We start from the raw sequence: 23306 nt of genomic DNA on the forward strand, positions 1-23306 counted from the left end.
GGCCTCTCAAAGTGCTGGGATTACAGGTGTGAGCCACTGCGCCCAGCCAACCATTTTTAAATGTACAGTTTAGTAGTGTTAGGTATATTCACATGGTTGATCTGATCTCCAGAGTTTTTATATCTTGCAAATCTGAAACTTTCTACCTATTAAACAACTTATTAAATACCTCCCCTTTCTCCTCTTCTCTGTCCCTGGTAACCAGCATTCTTCTTTCTGTTTTTATGAATTTGGCTTGGATACTTCTTATAAGTGAAATAATACAGCATTTGTCATTTTGTGACTAGTTTATTTTACTTAGCAAAATTTCTTCAAAGTTCATCCATGTTGCAGCATGTATCAGAATTTCATTTCTTTTTAAGGCTGAATAATGTTTGATTGTATGCATTCATTCTTCCATTGATGGACATTTGACTCGCTTTTACTTCTTGGTTATTGGGAATAGTGCTATGACTGTGGTATGTAAATATCTCTTCAAGATCATGTTTTCAGTTCTTTTGGGTATATGCCCAGAAGTAAAATTCCTGGATCATATAGTAGTTCTATTTTAATTTTTTGAGGAAACTTCACAGTGTTTTCCATAGCAGTTAAACCATTTTACAATCCCACCAACTATGCACAAGGGTTTCAATTTCTCCCCATCCTTGCCAACACTTGTTACTTTCTGTTTTTTTTTTTTTTTTTTTTTTTTTTTTGATAGTAGCTATCCTCACAGGTGTGGAGTAATATGTCATTGTGATTTTGATTTGCATTTCTCTGGTGATTAGTAATGTTGGGCACCTTTTCAATGTTTATTAGCCATTTGTATATATTCTTTAGAGAAATATCTATTCAAACATTTTGTGCACTTTAAAATCTAGTTATTTGATTTTTTCATTGTTGAGTTGTGGGAGTTCTTTATATATTGTGGATAGTAACTTCTAAATATATTCTTTGTAAATACTTTTCCCCTTTTGTATGTTTCCCTTCACTCTTTTGATTGTGTCCTTTGATGCACAAATGTTTTCAATTTTGATTCAGTCCCATTTATCTATTTTTTCTTTGTTACCTGTGCTTTTGGTGTCACATCTAAGAAGTCATTGACAAATCCAATGTCATGAGATCATCTGGTCTGTTTTCTTCTAGAAATTTTATAGTTTTAGGTCTTATGCTTATGTCTTTAATATAAGTTACATTTTGTAAATAGTGCAAAATAAAGGTTTAACTTTCGTTTCTAGTGTTCCCAACACCATTTGTCGAAGAGACTATAATTTTCCCAATGAGTGGTCTTGGCACCCTTGTTGAAGATCATTGACCATATACAAACAGGCTTATTTCTAGGCTATTCATTCTATTCCAATGGTTTATTTGTCTGTCTTTATGCCAGTGCCACACTGTTTTGATTAATGTATCTTTGTAATATGCTTTCAAGCCAGGAAGTGTGAGTCTAATACCTTTGTTCTTCTTCCAAAGTTGTTTTGGCTATTTCAGATTCCTTGAGATTCCAAATGAATTTGGGGATGGATTTTCCTTTTAAAAGTGAGAGTTTACTATACATTTTGCTTTTCAATTTTTTAAATTAAAATATATATTGGAGACAGCTTTTCATGTTAGTATGTCTCTATTAAGAGGAATATACTCTTTTGAATAATTACATTTTATAATTTTATGTATATTATAATCAATCCCATAGTGATATTCAATCAGATTTTTGTTATTCTAGTTATCACCTCAGTGAGCATCCTTGTTTTTGAGGTGTAGTCTGTAAGGTAAGTTACTAGAGGTGAAAAAGTTAGATCAAAGGGTAAACACTAGGATGTAAATTCCACAAATGAAAGGAAGTTGTTCATTGCTGTATTCAGAGTGCCTAGAATAGTACATACTATGCCCTGTGTACAGGTGTTTGATAAATATTCAGTTAATGATGAAAGAGTACATACTATATATATATTTATATATCTGTCTTTTATGTATGCTTATATAAATATCAATATAATTTATATACATATATAATTTATATACAATATAATTTATATACATATATACATTTCTAAATTTCTAAGATATAACTCTTGAGTTGAATCTCACAAAAAATGAGAAGATATTTTCCAAGCAGACTGTGGCAGACACTGCTTATTGGCTAAACTACCCACAACATCCCTCTCTCTAGGCATCTTCAAACCAGAGTGACTAAGGTGCTGTTTGGGCAATGAAATGTAAGTAGAAAACTGCTGGGTAGGGCTTATGGGAAGCATTTTCTTTCTTAAAAAGAAGAGTTGTAGTGGGCATACTCCTGAATGTCCTTCCTTCTTCTTACTTAATGGAAAATAGATGTGGTATTTAATATTTCAATGACCATCTTGAGACAGCAAAGTAACAAGCAGGGGGATGAAGGTCTGCTTGTTAAGGAAGTCTGAAAGATAAAATGGGCCTTGGTCCTCATCAGCATTATTGGGCAATTCTATCAACCTTGGAACATCAGCCTATGGACTTTCCTATTTGTTTAAGCAACTGCTAGTTGCTTTTCTGTTATTTATTGCCAGAGGGATTCCAGCTGATACAAAATATTTTCAAGATAAGTCAGTGTGATAAAGGACATGGGTTGTGAAACAACATAGGGTGTTAAGTAATCTGCAAGTACAGAAAGAAGGTCAGCTTGACTGTGGCTTGCTTAGGGATTAGGCTAAAGAGAGAGAGAGAGTCAGAGCCCTGTGTGCCATATGAAAGAATCTGGATTCCATTCTGCAGGCAGTTGTGTAGATAATGAAGTGAGTGAGGCACAAGAGAAACATGATTTCTCTGGCATGAATATGACACACACATTGGAGAAGGGCAATATAGTCGGCAGGGAGACCATTCATGGGGCTAACTCAATGTTCAGTTGAAAGAAAATGAGGGTCCAATGTAAGATTACAATAGTGGGAAGAGTGAGAAAAATATGTATTTAAAATGTATATGATGTGACGTAATTACTACTTTAATATGTATCGGCACATTGGAGAGAGAAGTTGTGTTACTGCAAATTATCACATCTGAAGCACCATTGAGGTAAAGGACACAATTTTCTAACAAAGTATTTAAAGAAAAAATTTCCACCTGATTAATCATTGGATGTGTATCCAATTACGAAACACTACTTATCACAAAACATATCTTGATTTCAGAGATGTGAAAAGACGTGCCTCTTTGAATCAATGAAAACGGGTATAGCTAAACTACTATTTATAGATACTGTATGCCAGGCATTGTGATAGGCACTTTGCTTATTTCATTTAGTGCACTCAAAACTTTATGAAAAAGTTGTGGATTTTTTTTTTTTCCGTTTTAGAGATAAGTAAAGGATGTTGTAGATTTCCTACTAGGGCAAGTGCTGGGTTGTGTTGCTAATAACAGATAGGGAAAGTAGACATATTGAATTTGAGGTTCTTTTGAGATATCCAGTGAAGCTATTCAGTAGGGAGCTGGGCACAGAGTTCAGAAGTTGAAGAAAAATTGATTAATTGGGTTCAGTCAATATTTAAGGGCTGACAATGAACCAGGCTCTTGAATTAGGTACTGGGGATGTGTGGCAAGTAAAGCAATCAAGTAGAGAAGATGGATATTATTTAGTCAGTTCACAAGAATTTTAAAGCCTATTTTGTATCAGATACTCTTCTGTGGTGAAGAAAAACCACATGTTCCTGTCATTGGGGATTTTACATTCCTGTGGAAGAATACAGGTCAAAGTATATAAACAAATAAATTAAATAAGGTAATTCCATATGGTGATAAATGCTGTGAAAGAAAAAAATGTTTCTTTTCTTCCTGATTATCTAGGGAGATCCAACATAGATTGTGCATTCAGGGAAGACCTCTCTTATGATATGGCATTTAAGCTGGGAATGATCCTTGCAAAAAGGGAGAGGGCAAGTTATACAACATTATAGGCAGAGGGAAGCATGTGCTAAACTCCCCAGACAGAAATAAAGTATTCAAGATTAGAGAGGGCCAGTGTGCTGACACATCATCACCAAAGAGGGGAATAGTATGAGGCGAGAGAATCACGGTGAAAATAGCAATCTGGGAGCTACCTATACATGCTATTAAAAGTTGTAGAAATGAATGAAGAAAATGTAGAGTGCAAAGAACAAGGAGTGTAGATCTAAATCTAGAGGAATCTCAACATTTAGAGGTCTGATAAAGAAGAAGATATCCAGAAACGGGTCTGTGAAGGAGGGACCTCAGAAGAAAAATAAACAAGTGTTATTTTGCAGAAATCAAAGGTAGAGATGGTTCTAGAAAGTATAGATTGTTGGGTTGAATGCTGCTGGCAAGAACCCTGCTCTCAATATCAACCTTGGTAGAACTGGAAGGAAGTCTATGGAACGCTTCCTTCCCTGGTTAGACTTTGCCTGTCTTGGTCTCCATAACTATCATAGCAGAATTGCATAAGGGACTACAGAATCCATGGTGTTTTGGAGAAGAATGCCACTTCCAATCTCTCCATCAGTCCCCACCTCAAGTGCTTGACTCCAGTCTCAAGATGGAGGCTATAATCCAGACCTCTCCTTAAGAGAAAATAAACTAATGCCCACACACGCATACATCTTTATTTACTTCGGTTGCTACAAGAAAAAGACCCCCAGGTGTCTTTCTTTCAAAAATTTTATTTTATTGTGGTACTTTTTAACATGAGATCTCCCTTTTAACAAATTGTAAGTGTACAATACATTATTGTTGACTATAAGTACAGCGTTGTAGAGCAGATCTCCAGAGCTTATTTACCTTGCTTCACTGAAATTTTATGTCCGTTGATTGCAAACTCCCCATTCCCTCTTCCATTTAGCCCCTGACAACCAGTATTTTACTCTTTGGTTCTATGAATTTGTCTGTTTTAGGTAAATCATGTAAGTGGAAACATGCAGTATTTGTATTTCTGCGACTTATTTCACGGAGCATAATGTCCTCAAGATTCGTTAATTTTGTCGTATACAGCAGAATTCTCTTCTTTTTTTTTTTTTTTTTTTTTTTTTGAGATGGAGTCTTGCTCTGTCGCCCAGGCTGGAGTGCAGTGGCGCGATCTCGGCTCACTGCAAGCTCCGCCTCCTGGGTTCCCGCCATTCTTCTGCCTCAGCCCCCTGAGTAGCTCTTCTTTTTAAAGAAGTTCGCCCTTCGGTGCTGAAAATGCAACTGTTGGGATCTTCAGAGGCTGCGCAGCTAGGGGCGGAGGCAGCTGGGGAGGTCCTAGCCATGTAACCACACCGCCATCGCTCCTCTCTTCCTCTCGTCGGCCTCTTCCTGTACAGAAAATAACTTTTTTACTCTAAAGAAAGAAAAAAGTAGCCGTCCGCCCCTCACGCCCTCTCTTCCTCTCTGCCCTCTGCTCTGTGAGGAAGCCCTGGGGGCTGCTCAGCAGCTGGGGCAGCGCAGCCAAGCCCCGGCATTCCCGGGCCGCCCCACCTCTGCCTCGTTGCATCCCTTCTACCCCAGAGCCACCACCAGGGTAAGCGAGATGTCCGCCGCCATGTCCTTCGTCTCCAAGTTTCTCCACACCAAAGGGCTCACGAACGAGCAACAGCTGCAGACCTTCAGGCACAGCCTGCAGAAACTGCTGACAGAACATTATAAACATCACTGATTCCCAGAAAAGCCATGCAAAAGATCAGGTTATCTTTGTATTCGCATCAACCGTAAAATGGATCCTCTGGACAGGCAGCACAGCGGATTGGACCGAGCAGTCAGGAGCTGTTCAAGCTTCTCCCAAGTGAACTCACACTCTGGGTTGGACTCACGCTCACCTGAAACTATGAGGTGTCTGTCCTACAGACTTGGAGAGGATGGCTCCATCTGTGTGCTGTATGAAAGCCCCACCAGCAGGAGGAGGTAGCACTCAAAACAACACCGACATGCAAATGGTAGACAGCTGAATAAGCTGTAAGGACGAATTCCTCTTGGGCAGAACAAGCCCTTCCAAAAACTACAGTAAGATGACTGTATCAGGTTAAGATGGATCATCTTATAGTGCATGGATAAATTTGATTTTTGCTTTGGATGGGCCCCTATCGGGGATGGATTATGGACTTTAAACCATGTCACAGCTGTGAAGATCTGGCGCAAGATAGAACGGTAAACATTTTTTAAAAAGTTGGCAGTGCCATATTTTGTACAGTACCTTTCAATAACTTAATAGCCTGTGAGTCCAAGTAAATGATCACTTTATTTGCTAGGGAGTGAAGTCCTAGAGTGGTTTCAGCTTCTCCCAGACATACTTAAATTTTTACATCAATTTCTTTAAAGAAAATCTGTATGTCAAAGAACCTTTCTCTGCAGTAGATCTTGCAGAGGAATTTGCACTATCATGCTTGAAAATTATTGTTAACATTTTTGGCACCTCAATAGTTCAACGTTTTAAACATGGTAGTACTGGAAATTTTACGACAAGACTTTTACCTAGCAAATATTTATAAATGTCCATAAAGACAAGCTAGCAAACATGACCTGGGAAAATGGTCAAACTTTGTATTGTGTTTTTGACCTTGAAAGTAGGGAGTGACCAGAATCTGCCATGGCAACGGGTTTTTAAAAAGACCCTTAAAAATACTGTCTCAACTGTGGTGTTGGCACCAGCCAGCTCTATGTGTATTTGCTAGCTTGTAGTTTTCTAAGGCAGAGTAGACTTCTATTTTAGAAAGTGGAGTTCTGGTTTGTAACTTTCCTGGGTAAAAGTATTTTCATCTATTTTGTGAACTTTGTTAATCATCTTTTATTTGGTAAATTATGAATGGATATAAATTTGTAGAGTTCATGTATATTGATTGTGGCAAAGTTGTACAGATTTCTATATTTTGGATGAGAAATTTTTCTCTCCAATAAATTGTGTCTTATCTTGGCATTTAAAAAAGACAATATTCCACTGTGCATGTATGTGTGCATATATATGTGCATATATATGCATGTGTATATAACATGCATATACATATATACAAATATACAGGAATATATATACCATGTTTCCACAGCAGTGGCACCATTTTGCATTAACACCAACGGTATGCAAAGATTCCAGTTTCTCCACATCTTTGCCAACACTTGTTGTCTTTTATTTGATAATAGGCATCCTGACATGTGTGAAGTGATATCTCATTGTGGTTTTGATTTGCATTTCCCTGATTATTGGCATTGAGCATTTTTTTCATATACCTATTGGTCATTTGTATGTTTTCTTTTGAAAGATGTCTACTCAGATCCTTGCCCATTTAAAAGTTATGTTATTAGTTTTTTTTTTTTTGCTGTTGAGTTGTAGGAGTTGCTTATATGTTTTGGATAGCAACCCCTTGCCAGATACATGGTTTGCAAATATATTCTACCATTCTGTATGTTGTCTTTTTACTCTGTTGATTATTATTCCTTTGCTTTGCAAGAGCTTTCCAGTGATATAGTTCAACTTATATATTTTTGTTTTTGTTGTCTGTGATTTTGTTGTCATATCCAAGAAATCATTGCCAAGACCAAGGTCATAAAGCATTTCTTTTATTTTTTCTTTTATCAGTTTTACAGTTTCAGACCTTACTTTTATGTCTTTAATCCACTTTGAGTTAATTCTTGTGTATGGTGTAAGATAAATATCCAATTTTATTGTTTTGCTTATGGATATACTGCTTTCTCAACACCAGGATAGTCTCTACAAAGTCTCTTCAACAAGGAGACTATCCTTTCCCCCTAGTGTATTCTTGGTACCCTTGTCAAAGACCAGTTGAGCTTGTATGCATGCGTTTATTCCTGAGATCTCTATTCTGTCATTGATGTTTGTCTGTCTTTATGCCAACACCATACTGTTTTGATTACTGTGGTTTTGTACTAAATTTTGAAATTAGGAAGTGTGAGTCCTCCAGCTTTCTTCTTTCTCAAGATTGATTTTGTTATTTGTGGTGTTTTGTCATTCCCTATAAATTTTAGGATTACCTTTTCTATTTTTGTAAACAATACCAATGTGATTTTGATAGGGGTTGCATTGAATCTGTAGATTGCTTTTGATATTATGGTTATTTTAACAATAGTAAGTCTTCTAATCAGTGAACATGGTATATATTTTTATTTGATTGTGTCTTAATTTCTTTCATCAATGTTTTGTTTCCAGATACAAGTCTTTCTCTTCCTTGGAAAAGTTTTTCCTTAAGTGTTTAATTCTTTTTGTGCTATTGTAAATGGGATTGTTGTCTTAATTTCCTTTTCAGAGTTTATTGCTGATGTATAGAAATGCAGCTGATTTTTGTATATTGATTTTGTAGCTTGCAATCTTACTGAATTTGTGTATTAGTTTTAACAGTTTTTTAAAATGGAGCCTTTGGGATTTTTAATACATAGTACAATGACATCAGCAAACAGGAAAAAGTTTATCTCTTCCTTTCTGATTTGATAGCCTTTAATTTATTTTTCTTACCTAACTGTTCTGGCTAGGGCTTTGGTACTATATTGAATAAAAGCAGCAAGAATGGGCATGATTGCCTTGCTCCTGTTCTTAAAGGAAAAGCTTTCAACTTTTCACCATTGAGTCTGACATTTTCTATGGGCCTTTCATATATAGCCTATATTATGTTGAGGTACTCTCCTTCTATTTCTAGTTTCTTGAGAGTTTTTAACGTGAAAGAATGTTGAATTTTGTCAAATGCTTTTTCTGCATGCATTTATATAATCATGTGATGTTTTTCCCTTTATTCTGTTAACATGGTACAAATTTATACATATTGAACCATCCTTGCATCCTGAAAATAAATACCACTTGGTCATGATGTATGATCCCTTTAATGTGCTGTTGGATTCTATTTCCTAATATTTTTTGAAGAATTTTTGCATCTATATTAATCAGAGATATTGGCCTGTGATTTTTTTTTCTTGTAGTGTCCTTGTCTGGCTTTGGTAGTAGAGTGCTACTGGCCTTATAAAGTGAGTTTAGAAGGGTTCCCTCACTTTTTGGAAGCATTTGAGACAGATTGGCACTTTTTTTAAAAAAAATGTAGTAGAATCTACCTGTGAAGCTATCTGATCCTGGGTTTTTATTTGTTAGAAGGATTTTTATTATTCATTGAATCTCCATGCTAATAATAGATCTTTTCAGACTGTCTTTATTGTTACTTTTGGCATATTTTACGTGTTTAGGAATTACACATTTCTTCTGGGTTATTAAATCAGTTGACATATTTGTTCACTTATGATCATTTTTATTTCTAAAAGAGCAGTTATAATGTCTCTTCATTTCTTTTTTTTTGTCTAGATAAGAATTTGTCAATTTTTTTTCAAAAAATCCACTCAGCCTCTTTGATTTTTTTTCTTTTCTTGTTTTATTTATTTCTTCTCTAACTTATGTTATTTCTTTCTCTCTGCTAATTTTGAGCTTAGTTTGTTCTTTTATGAAGTATAAATTTGGGTTGATTATTTAAGATCTTTGTTCTTTGTTAATGTATGCATTTATCACAGTAAATTTCCTTCTTAATAGTGCTTTTGCTGAAGACCATAATTTTAGTGTTTTTTATTTTTGTTTTCATTCGTATTGAGGCACTTTAAATTCCTTTTTGATTCCTTCTTTCACTCAATGACTGTTCAAGAGTCTGTTGTTTAATATCTATGTATTTTTTATTTTTCCAGTCTTCCTTCTGTTTTTGATTTATAGTTTAATTTCATTGTGGCCAGAAAAGACACTTGGTATGATTTCAGTCTTCCTAAATTTGCTATAACTTATTTTGTGACTTAATATGTGACCTATCCTGGAGAAAGATCTGCATGCACATGAGAAGAGTATGTATTCAGCTGCTGTTTGGTGGAATATTCTGCATATGTCTGGTCCATTTGGTCTACTGCATTATTCAAGTCTGCTGTTCTCTTTTGGATATGGATTTCTGTCAGAATGATGTATCCAGGCCGGGCGCAGTGGCTCAAGCCTGTAATCCCAGCACTTTGGGAGGCCGAGGCGGGCGGATCACAAGGTCAGGAGATCGAGACCACAGTGAAACCCCGTCTCTACTAAAAATACAAAAAATTAGCCGGGCGCGGTGGCGGGCGCCTGTAGTCCCAGCTACTCAGGAGGCTGAGGCAGGAGAATGGCGGGAACCTGGGAGGCGGAGCTTGCAGTGAGCCGAGATCGCGCCACTGCACTCCAGCCTGGGCAACAGCGTGAGACTCCGTCTCAAAAAAAAAAAAAAAAAAAAAAAAAAAGAATGATGTATCCATTATTGAAAATAGTATGAAGTCTCCTACTATTATTTTATTGCTGCCTATTTCTCTTTTCTGTTTTTCCAATGTTTGCTTTGCATATTTAGGTGTTCTACTGTTGGATGTGTATATAATTGTAATTGTTATATATTCCTGTTGAATTGACCCTTTTATCATTATTTCCCTTTTTGTCTCTTGTAACAGTTTTTAAGTCAAAGTCTATTTTATCTGATATAAGCATAGCCACTCCTACTGTAAGAGTTAAAGAAAGAGGAAAGAAACATGAAAAGTGGCTCCACAGTCAAAGACAGGTTTATTTTGGAGAATCAACATGAGAGAGGATTCTGGCCGATTTTGGTCAGGCCCACTTTCTCTTACAGACTAAGAGTATTTAAGGGTTTTAGGGCAAGAGACTTTATCACAGGCTTGGAATGTTTCTGTGTGGAGGAGAAGTTTATTGCAGGGTTGGAATGTCTCTGGTTAGAGGGGAGGTTATCTTGGGGCTGACATCTCTCTGGCCGGAGAGGAGGTTATCTTGGGGCAGGCATGTCTCTGGTTGGGGAGGGGTTTATCTTCATGTTAGAATATTTCTGGTCAGAGATGTCATTTGTGGTTTATGGTCATGCTGACATTAGCCATTAGGCCAATGCCCTTTGGGGCGCTTTTTGGGTAGTTGTAAGTGAAATGTCCATGACCCTGTCAGTTAAAAATCTTTCAAAAAGATTAATTAGGCAGGGTAAGAACATTAGTCCTAGGCATATTAGTAGGGGAGGGCCCAGGAATGGGATGACCCATGCTATGGTTTTGTTTCCAAACCAAGAATCCATTTGGTTGTTTTGGAATTCCCTTAGCTTTTTTGGCCCTTTCTTTAAGTTATTTAGCAGCATTTCTAACTAGGCCCGATTGGTTGAGATAGAAGCAACATTCCTTACCTAATAAGAGGCAGAGGCACATGTTTGGAAAGGGCCATGTGTTATTTTCTGCTAGTAACCATTATTAAAAAATAAATCATGGTAGGAATGGTTTGCTTTATTATACTTGGTTTAATTATTTGCATACAGTGCAGCAAGAATAATTATTTGTTACATAGGCTTTTTAAACTGGCATTGATGGAATTTTGTTCCATAGAAGGAATCTGAGATAAGGCCTTTTAAAGCTGAGCTCAGTCATGGAATTGTACTATTAAATACCTATGAGTTGGGTGAATTCCTCTCCTTTTGAGGTTCCAAGATAATTTGGTGGTCCTGGCCTGTCAGAAACTAATATTCTTTACTTACCACAGGTCAGAAACCCTGTACAGGGACTGTGCACATAAAATATGAGGCCAATTTCCCAAGAGCTTTATTGGCCCCATAAGTCAAGTTTGATTCCTTAAAGGAGAGCACACCATTCCAGTCAAAGCCTTGGTAAAATAACCAGTTTTTCAGATTGTGTTCTGTTACAAAATAAAACAGATTCTTATTGCACTTATGCAAGTAACTATATTACCATAACTTAAAAATCCTCAAAAAGTCAAAAAGATTACTTTAGTCTCTAGAGACCAAAAACAAGACAACAATTGTTTATGGATGACAAAAAGTTTTATGGTAGCCACAGTTAAAGTCACAATTGACAAGAATATCTGTTACCTTTGTGGCATGCAATAATTTTAATATAACAATTAGAATTAATACTGATAACATACCCTAAGATATATCAGAAATATAGGAGTCTCTTATAACTTTGGAACACATACCAATAACATATTTATACAAATATAGCCCAAAGAAAGTCAAATACCATTTTATATTTGACAATGCTTCCTGTATGATTTTATACCAAATAAGCCAAATTTTACCTTTATATTAGTGTGCTATTAATGTTAAACTCGATTTTTAATGGAACGTTGTAGACACATTTACCCAATTTTAATGTTTGACCATAAGGTAAGATTTCTATAGACCCTTTTTAACCCTTTATAATTTTTGTTAAAGAGCAGGTTAGTGCTTTAAGAGAAACCCATTGTGCTTTTATTTTAATGTCAGTTTACAGAAAAAGTAGACGATACCCCTTCAACTTTAGCCAGCATATTTACACACAGAATTTCCTTTACAATTAACCTTCAAAAACTTGCTTAAACCTTCATTTTTATTTTATTCAACTTAAAACAATTCTTTAACCTTTTAATCTAGGTAAAAATCCACATTCTCATGCCTCCTTATAATCTTTTTACCAAAAGTATATGTAAACTGTTTTTTCAATAGTTTTAAATACATGTTACACTGTTAACTTTTAGCAACCTTTACTTTGGTTGGTAAGTTTGGGATTTTAATTATGTACTAGGTGGAAAGCTTAGGACCCAGACAGAAGTTCAGATAAGGTCTGACTTATTCCAGCATTTAACTCCATGTGTCCTAGGTCTTACCTAGCTGTAAAGCAGGCAAGTTGTACAGCTAAGAGTTATATGGCATTTTATAAAGCATTCAGGAGGCCTAATCACTTTTAAATTGTACAACATTTCTTGCATAAATTCCCTTCTATAAATTTTTTTATGACTTACATGGAAAATCTCTGACGTGCCTCAACTTTGATGTAAACATCTCTCTCTTTAAACAACCAGTTAATTTACTTTAGGACAAGAATTTACCATATATGATTCCTTTTAATATAAATTCTCTTTTCTTTAATATCAAAGATGATAACATTCCTTTTGCAAAACAAACTTCCTTCATGTCTGTGGACTAGACTGCCTAAGGCCACAAGATTAGAAGTTAGGGTATTTCACTAAATAGTTGAAGATGAAGCTATCTTTATTAAACCAATATTAATGTTTCATTTATTAAAAAGTTACACAAGCAAAGATTATTCTGATTGGGATGAGTTATAGTTTTGTAGACTCTATGCAAAATTTTGCCACCTTATAGTATTTGACAGAGATAAGTTTGAAATTGCTTGATTAATAAATGCAAACAAAAATGTATGCGGGCAACTCTTAAAACATTTCAAATTTTACTGTACCAGTACGTTTTAAAGATTAAAGTCATGTGGACTGAAAGGTCCTACAGCTTTTACTTTTCCCTTGAAAATATTTGATTTAAGCACTTATTTTTCTTAGGGCAGTTAATTAGAGCTTTTCAAATAGACATTGCACACCTAACACATATATAGCCACACAGACAATCAGAAGAAAATCTAGTAGTTATAAGATTTTTTTTTCCAGTTTTCCAGTTGGATTATTGGTCTTTGGGTAAGGCCCTTTAAGAACAGGGCTAGGAAAATAATTTCCAGGGCCTAATAAACAAGTATAGCTGGGAGACAAAGACAAATTTTGAGAGGTTCTTATTTACCTCTAATTCCAGGGATTCCATAAGGAAAACAAAGGTTTTTCCCAAAATGAGATTTGGGGCAACTTTTGTTTTCCCAAGGAATCCCAGGCCACCAGAAGTCATTTTAGGGCCTTTCATACCTGCACCAAGAGTGGCAAGAAAGAATGAAAAGTAATTCAGTTGACTGGGAAGAAACGTTTTCCAGGAAAACAAGATTTATGAAGAGAAAAACATAAAGGCCTTTGAATATACTCATAGCTTGGACATCCATTTTAATTAAGCTGAGTGCTCTTTTTCATCAGGGGTGAGGGACAAGGTTAGAATTATATAGATAATATGCCAAGTTAAATTAAAGGATTGGGTTATGTGCAGGAATTCCCTGTGATAATGAGAGGATTTTCAGAGAAAGATCCAAGGTGCTGTTTAATCTATGACAAATCAGACATGGAGAAAGGGACATGAACACAAGCAATACCTTTAACCTCAGCCACTTCCCAGAGTGGGAGAAAGGCAGAGGTGGTTTGACTGGTTGGAGTAGGTTTTGAATGAGTAACAGATGGAGAAAGAGGAGGAGTAGAGTTTGAGGCTGAGGGTTCAGACAGGCAAGAAGAGGATGCAGAGGAATGAGGATAGAGAGGGCATCCATCTGTAGGGTCAAAAGGGGTTTCAGAGGAAGGGGTTTAGAAGGAAGGAATTTCAGAGGAAGGAGAAACCTGGGGAAGGTTTTTATTAAGAAGAATTTCATGAGGGGTGCAAGCTTGACACAGAGAGGGTCAGGATCTAAGGTAGAAGAAAGCCTGAATATTCAGGCAAGAACCTCTTGCCATTTGCCGTTCCTGGTTATAAAGTTGTTAAGGTCCCTGAGAATTTGAAAATCAAAGGTGCCATTTTCTGGCCGTTAGCTGTCATTGTCTAATTTGTATTGGGGCCTGGCCACGTTGCAATAAAAAGCCAAACACTTTGGCTTTATGCTTCCCGTAAACCAAGTTTGGCAAGGCTGTGAAGGAGACAGCCCAGTGAAGAGGACATAGGAATGTCGGATTGTTGGGCACTCATGTAGACTGGTAAAAAGAAGCCTAGGGTGTCTGTTTTTGTTCTAGGTGTCCCCAGACAAAAGACAGACCCAGAATCCTCTTTCTAAAGAGGACAATTAAGCCAAGAAGAAACTGGGTATCCCCAAGATTTCTTCTAGCCTAGTCCCACTGGTCCTCTGAGGATGGGGATGGCATTCCTGACTTTCCTGGGTACCATGAGAAAGCCAGGGGAAGGCAGATCTTACCAGTTGGCTGGATTAGTGTCCAATATTGGATGTTCCAGTTGGAATTGGCAAAGAGCCTCTTGAACTGGAGCCACATGAGGAAGAGAGAGAGAGAGAGAGAGAGAGAGAGAAAGAGAGAGAGACAGAGAGAGAGGAAGAGAAGGAGAGAGAGGGAGAGGAAAGGGAGGAGGAGGGAGGAGGAAGGAGGAGGAGGGGACAAGGGCTAGAGAGCAAAAAATACCCATTGTGGATGGTCAGAAGTGGATTCCTGAGACCTGAGAGTTTTGAGAGCCCACTGGAGAGTAGCCCCAGCTCAAGCCTCACAGTTCCCTTCAGGTTAGTTGTCCTGCTCATGTAAATCACTTGAAAAGTGAAGTAAGAGGCAAGACGGGCTGGTTGGCCAGAGACTCTCAGGATCCAGCAGGACGAGCTGCCACTGCCCACTGCTTCCTGGGTTGCAAGAGAGCCTCTACCCACAACACCCATCCTGGGTTTTGGCACCAAATGTAAGAGTTAAAGAGGAAAGAAACATGATTAGTGGCTTAACAGTCAAAGACAGGTTTATTTTGGAGAATCAACATGAGAGGGGCTTCTGGTCAATTTCGGTCAGGACCATTCTCTCTTACAGACTAAGAGCATTTAACAGTTTTAGGGTGAGAGAGCTTATCACAGACTTGGAATGTTTCTGTATGGAGGAGAAGTTTATTGTGGGGTTGGACTGTCTCTGGTCAGAGGTAAGGTTATCTTGGGGCTGACATCTCTCTGGGTGTAGGAGAGGTTATCTCAGGGCAGGCATGTCTCTGGTCAGGGAGGTTTTATTTTCATGTTGGAATGTTTCTGGTTGGAGATGTTATTTGTGATTTATGGTCTTGCTGACATTAGCCATTAGGCTGATGCCCTTTGGGGCAGTTTTTGATTAAGGGGAACTTTAAAATGCCAGTGCTTGTCCAAGATGATGATACTCCTACCCTGTCAACTACTCTCTTGTGATTACCATTTGCATGGGATATCTTTTTCATTCCTTCACTTTCAGCCTATGTGTGTTCTTAAATCTAAAGTAAGTACCTTGTACATAGAACATATTTGGGTCTTTTTTTTATCCTTTCAGCCACTCTATGTGTTTTCACTGGGAGGTTTACTCGATTTGCATTTAAAGTAATTGTTGACAGGGAAAGATTTATTATTGCCATGTTAGTTGTTTTATGTTAGCCTTGTAATTATTTTGTCTGTCTTTTCCTCTCTTGCTGTCCTCCTTTGTGTTTTATTGTTTTTTGCATATCAATATACTTTGATTTTTAAATTTCTGTCTTTTGTGTAACTTTTTGGGGTTACCTTGGAGTCTACACAAAATACCTTGTAGTTATAACAGTCTGTTTTAAGCTGATAAGAACTTCAGTTTAATCACATACAAAAACTTTACCCTTTATCATCTGTCCCTACACACTTTATGTTATTTTTGTGAAAATTGGTATCTATTTTATGTTTTAAAACATATTTTAGCTTGTTATTTTTAATACTTTTGTCTTTTAACTTTTAACTAGAATTAAAAGTGACTTACTAGCATTATAGTAATACAGTATCATGTGTGAATCACCACATGTATTATGTGTGAATCACCACACTGTCTTCCACAATGGTTGAACTAGTTTACAGTCCCACCAACAGTGTAAAAGTGTTCCTATTTCTCCACATCCTCTCCAGCACCTGCTGTTTCCTGACTTTTTAATAATCACCATTCTAACTGGTGTGAGATGGTATCTCATTGTGGTTTTGATTTGCATTTATTTCTCTGATGACCAGTGATGATGAGCATTTTTTCATGTGTCTGTTGGCTGCATAAATGTCTTCTTTTGAGAAGTGTGTGTTCATATCTTTTGCCCACTTTTTGATGGGGTTGTTTGTTTTTTTCTTGTAAATTTGTTTGGGTTCTTTGTAGGTTCTGGATATTAGCCCTTTGTCAGATGAGTAGATTGCAAAAATTTTCTCCCATACTGTAGGTTGCCTGTTCACTCTGATGGCAGTTTCTTTTGCTGTGCAGAAGCTCTTTAGTTTAATTAGATCCTATTTGTCAATTTTGGCTTTTGTTGCCATTGCTTTTGGTGTTTTAGACATGAAGTCCTTTGCCCATGCCTATGTCCTGAATGGTATTGCCTAGGTTTTCTTCTAGGGTTTTTATGGTTTTAGGTCTAACATTTAAGTCTCTAATCAATCTTGAATTAATTTTTGTATAAGGTGTAAGGAAGATATGTACTGGATCATTTTCAGCCACACATGAACATTGTATAATGGATTATATTATTTCACAATCTTTCTTATAGTTTAAATAAGATATAAGTTAATTCCACTTACACAAAATAGTCTAGAGGTGGTGGGCAGCTCTGAAAATGAGGTAATCTGAGGAAACAATGTGCCCACTTATCATCCTCAATCCATGACTTCTGGTTCTGGGTCCAAAGTGGCTGCTCTGTTTTCAAGACAGAAGCAAGGATAGGATGGGTAGGAAGAGAAGTGGGAGAAGTGGGTATGCAGTTCTGGGCAAGAGGCTTTATCTTTAAAGAGAGGATCTGAAAGTTGAGCACATCTCCTCTGCTAACATCTTGGTGTTATTCTACTCTGTTGGTCAAAACTAATTGTAAGGAAAGTGAGGAAATGAGGTTTGTGGTGATATAGGAGTTAAGAAGAAATTACTTATGCGGATAGTGAGGTTACGGGGGTTCTCAGTAAGGTTTTCTATTTAATGAAAAGCAGTCCCCAAGTCATTTCCTTTTCTAACAAAGAGCGGCCTGTAAAATTGAGCTACAGACATAGACAAGCAAGCTGGAATCTTGGACAGGTGAATGCCGGCAGCTATGCCAATAGGCTACCTGTGACTAGGCATGATCAAAATGGTGGCTTTGTCTTCCATTCTTTTTGCCAGCTACGTGTACAGTAAGGAGGAGACAAAATGGCACTGGCCAAGTAGAAAGGCTATGTGCATAATAAGATGAGGGTGGAGCGACCAGCCTTCCCCACACACTATGTAAGCATCACATCTGGTCGAACCAATCTTTGGGCCCTGTGTAAATCAGACACTGCCTCCTCAAGCCTGCCTATAAAATCTGCTGCTGTCCATCACTCTTCCTTTTTTGGACACCTGTCTCTTGCAACAGAGACAGGCCTCTGTTCTTCTGCCTATTGAATTTTCCCCTTTTTAACACACCCACATGTGTTTGTGTCCTTAATCCTTTTGGTGGGAGAGGACGAACCCGGGTATTTACCACAGACAATGATGCTGCTTCAGTGGCTTAGTGGTCATGCACTAAAACTCAAAAGGTTCTGATACTGAAAAGAAAAATGGGGTAGAATATATACTGGAGGATAGTTAGCAGTTTCTAGCATCTTGCCTTGATCCATATCTCCCCTGAGCTACAATCCCAATTTTCTGTTCCCTTTTAGAGCAAATCTCTACAAATGTATTGTCTATACCCACTGTCTCTCATTCTTTGTTTTCTTGGTAAAATAACTAGAAATTAATTGAATAATTCTAAAAGATATTCTGGTATCTAATGGAATAAAGAATAATAAAATATATAAAGACTTGATAAATCTATGGAACTATGATAATGCTTTAATCTGAGTATTCTAATCTATAAGCTTGAAATAAATCATTCAGAGTGTATGTATATAAAAGAAATTTTCATTCAGCTTTATATAATTAAAAAATAAAATTTAAATCAAATAAGTTTCATTGTGGCTGTTACCACAAATAGAATAATTATATGATATTTTTAAGTTTAATTTTAAAATAGAAAAATGTTAATATATTAAAAAAATATGGAAAAGTATATGATATCTGTGCCTTCCTACACTGACCCAATTTTCACTCCTTCCCTCTACTCCAAACCATCAGTAACTTCTTGCATACTTTAAGAGTTTCTTTCTAGATATAAATTAATACAATATGTATGTATATATGTATATATATATTTATTTTTATTTTTCAATACAAAGGCCAGCATACAATATACATTATTAGACACGTTTTATTTTCAGTTAACTATATATGGAAGAATTTTTAGCCCATAGTTTTCTCATTCTATTTCTGTTTTCTTTTTTTGCAGTTGCATATTATTTTATTGCTTTGATAAACCATAATTTAGCTAGTCCTTGACCAACTATAACAAACAATCCTAAAATGAACATTTTGTTCATATGCCATTTCATTTGTATGCAAGAATGTCTATGGAAAAACTTTGCATAAGTGGAATTTCTGAATTAATGAGTATGTGCATTTTTTTGAATTTTGATTGACATAGACATATTACTCTCCATAGAAGCAGTACACATCTACCTTCCTCAGAACTAGCAATGTATGAATGCTGAGCTTACCAATAGCATTACCTTCAAGGTGTCACCAGATTTTTGGATTTCTGACAATCAAATATGTGAAAAATAACGTCACAATTCGACCTTAATTAGTGTATCTCTTTTGACAAATAAAGGTGAGCATGGCTTCATAACTTAAGGGCCATTTATATGTTCCCTTCTTTGACTCTTTATGAGCTGCTTGTTCACATCTTAAAATTTCTAGATTCTCTCTCTCTTTTATAGGCATTCCAGTGATGTGATTTGTAAATGCAGGTATTTTGTTTCCAAGTTTGTTGTTCATTTTTGAAATTGTGTATGGTGGGTTTTTTTAATTGTTTTTTTGTTGTTTTTTTTTTTTTACTCCACTAAAGATTTTGCTTTAAATATATTGACTATATCAGTCTTTTATTTGCTGCCTTCTGGATTTTGAATTTTGGTTCAAAAGGTCTTTCCCACTCCAAATTTATAAATCTTATGTTTTCTACTTTTATAGCTTCCTTTTTAACACTTAAGTATTTAGTAAATTTTGAATCTTCCTGTAGGGCATGAGGAATGTATCACACTTTATTGTTATATAGATGAATACTTATCTGTACCAACATATTCTTTTCTTTTTGCTTTTTTTGAAGGTCCATACCCTACTAATTGTTTTGGGATGTTAATTTTATCATATGCAAAATTATCATATTTATTTACAAATGTTTTTGGCAGGACAACAAATGTGACCTCAGGATAAGATAAAGTCAAAATTTTGATTGCAACATCCTGCATTAAGATTCAGAACTATGTAAGGTATGTTTAGCAGGTTTTCTCAGGTTAAAAAAAAAATGACTTCTAAGAAATTTAAGGGTGTGTCTTTTAGACCATAACAGAAATCCTGATAATCCTATTCACAACAGCCTCACACATGGCCTAAGCTAGAGAATGGTCTTTGTTGGAGAGATTTGTAGGTGTTGCTTTTGTCTTAGGGAATAAATCTCACTGAGGTTCATAGGAAACTCATGAACTTTTAAGAGAATTGTATTAGTAGAAATATTGCCAGATTGGACTTCAAACGATAGAGACAATTCAAAATGAAAAGAGATTTTAGAGCCCTCAAACTTTATAGACAGGCAAAAGGCCGAGAACCCTTCTCAACTAACACATGTCCATTCTTGTGAAAAAGAAAGGATTGATTAGCATGTACAAGAAACCCAGACCAGCAGAGAACTACTCTGAGGAAGGAGGACTGAGCCCTGGTGAGAGAACTGGTGACATGTGCCTGGCTATGTTTCAGAATGGCTATGGACCAGTAACTCATATGTGCCTCCTGTTCTCTACCCTTTTAAGCAGGAATGTCTGTTACAGTTATCCTGTGACTCCTCCTAGCTGTGTGGTGGCAGATGACTTGTGTTTTTATTCTACAGGTCTTCAGATTGAGAGAAACTGTGCATTAGAAACTGCACTCAAGGAAGATGAACTCTAGGGACCTCAAATATACTTGGACATAATTTAGATGATAAGATCCTAGATTTCAAGCTTGAGAATGGTGCAGTATTGCAATGAGACATCAAATATTGGAAGGGACTATGCATGAGTGTATTTTGCACACAGGAGAGATGCAAATCACTGGGGCTCCAGAGGAAGATTATGGTATCTAGTTGCTGAAAATTGTTCCCCCACTGAACCATGCCTCATAGTATTCATGCCCTTGTGTAGTCTCCTCTCCTTAAATTTGGGCTTGCCCTGTGAATTGCACTAGATAAAAGGTATATGATAGAAGTGATAATGCATGACTTTCAAAGTTAGGCTAAGAGGTCTTTTAATTTCTTCCTTGGTCCCCTGCAATGCCTGTATTTCAGACACACCCTCTTGGAATCCTGTCACCATTTTGTGAGAATCTGAATCACAAGGAGAGGCCACTTGTAGGCACCTTTGTTGACATCCCCAGGTGTTGGCTAGCATTGACGGCATGTTGTATGAGGAGCTGTCTTGGACACTAGTCAAGTCGAATCTGCAAAGGACTGTAGCCCTAGTCAACATTTGACTGCAACTGTGTGAGAGACCCATGGCAAGCACTTCCCTGAATTTTAAGTTTTACTTTAAACAACTTCAGATTTTTTTTTCTTTCTTTTTTTCTTTTTTTTTTTCCTTTTTAGAGACAGGGTCTTGCTCTGTCACCCAGGCTAAAGGGCAGTGGTGTAATTGTAGCTCACTATAACCTCAAACTCCTGGGCTCAAACTATCTTCCTGCCTCAGCTTTCTGCATAGCTGGGATTATAGGCATGAGCCACCACCTGTGACCCAATCCAGGTATTTTGACATTTAATGTTTTAATTATTTTTCAGTCTAAATAGTTTTATGACTTTCATTATTATTCACTTTTAATTTTAAAGTTTATATGACAAAGAGTTTCAAACAAAACAAAATTAGACAAGACAGTATTATGAATCCAGACATACAATACTATAATACTAAAATATATCCACAATGCACATCCCCAATATCCATTAACCCATGTACAATTTTACCCTTCCCACATCCCATCCATATTACCATCTACATTCTACCACTATACCTCTCCTACCATCATTTGGAAGCAATATCCTTAAGTATTTGATTATATGTTTCTAGAAGATAAGGATTTTTTTTCAAACAAAAGCATAATATTATTGTTGTATATAAACATTTAGTAAAAATATTTCATATCATAAGTATTCAAATATTTAGCTGCCACAAATTTCTAATTGCTGATTAAATGTCATAATTTTTTTATGTTGTTTGAATAAAGATCTAATTTAGGTTCATACTTTGTGATTGATTAATATGTCTTTTAAATCTCTTTTTAACTTATAAGTTCTTTCTCTTTCTGAGATAATGTATTTATGGGAGAATTTGCAATGTTTTCCTTCATGTACGAATTTTGCAGATTACATACCCATTATATAATTTAACATGTTCCTTTGAACTCTGTGTTTTCTGAAAATTAATAGATATATCTAGGTTTAAGCAGAATTAGCTTCGATTTTTTTTTTAGCATTTTTGTAACCTCACAGGTAGTATTTTATTCATTTATCAAGATCCCCTAAGTATCTATTTCACTTTTTGTAATGTTAGAAACTGTTGGTGTGCAAGCCTTAGATCCATTATTTCATTATGAGCTGCAAAATGGTGATCTTGGAGTTCAGCCTTTATGTGGGATATAAAAAGCTGCAATAAAATGTTGCTTTCACTGTAACAAGGAGAAATAAAATGGGATAATATTTCAAAACTATAACCTTTCTTGTACTCATCAGTGATCTGAGGTTGCAAGGTAACCAAGTGGAATGGATTGATTAATTCTGAAAATGTTCTATAGCATTTGACCATAAATAAAAATTGATCAAGCTTTGCCATTAACATTTGTGCATTTTATGGTATATAAATTATATCTTAATAAAAGGGAATTCCATAGCAAATCTTTTTATATGTAACTAGTTTATATAATAAAATATATATACATTTTTAATAAGAATATGAGACCTAGAAATAAACTAAATATATATATATATCCTATATATGTATATGTATCCTATACAGAAAAATCTTTAAAATACTGAAACACACATAAGGAGACTTGAAAAATGACAATTAAAAATAAATAAATACAACCTGTTCTTGGATAAGAGAACTCAACCTCGAAAAGCTGACCGTGTACCCTATGTGAATGCACACATTTGATGAGATTCCAACTTTTTAAAAAAAAAAAACAAAGTTGATTCTAAATTTCATATGAGAAAATAAAGGTGTATTGAGAAAAATAAGAGCAATGATGAAGAACTATCCCTATGAGATATTAAAATATACAATTATGACAATTAAAATAACATGATATATGAATACACAGAGAGAGCAAAGAAACAGACTAGAAATTCATTAAATACCCCACAAAATGTGTGGGAATTTAGTATGGGATAAAGGCATCCTTTCAAATTAGTGTGCTATGGGGGAACTATTTAATAAAAGCTTGTGAGATTAAGTTGTATTTATGTTTCACTCCTGTGTGGAATTTCATGCTTTTTCTTAATTATCTACTGTTGTCCCTGTAAGACAATTATGTATTTCTTCACATTGTCATGTGGCTTGTGTGCCTGCCTGTGAGAAAAGTCACAGCACTCCACCATCAATCTTATAATTAAAGCATTAAAGCCAGGCTTGGTCATGTGACTTGCTTTAGCCAATAGAATGTAAGTAAAATTGACATACAACTCATT

At 36.0% G+C, this 23306-nt stretch overlaps 1 pseudogene; it reads left to right on the top strand.

The window, feature by feature from the left end:
* The first annotated feature begins 5206 nt into the window (after positions 1-5206).
* On the top strand, positions 5207-6061 carry LOC126930496 (protein BTG1-like; annotated as a pseudogene).
* The last annotated feature ends 17245 nt before the right edge of the window (positions 6062-23306 follow it).

This window comes from Macaca thibetana, chromosome 11 (genome assembly GCF_024542745.1).
Source record: "Macaca thibetana thibetana isolate TM-01 chromosome 11, ASM2454274v1, whole genome shotgun sequence".
Taxonomy (NCBI): Eukaryota; Metazoa; Chordata; class Mammalia; order Primates; family Cercopithecidae; genus Macaca; species Macaca thibetana.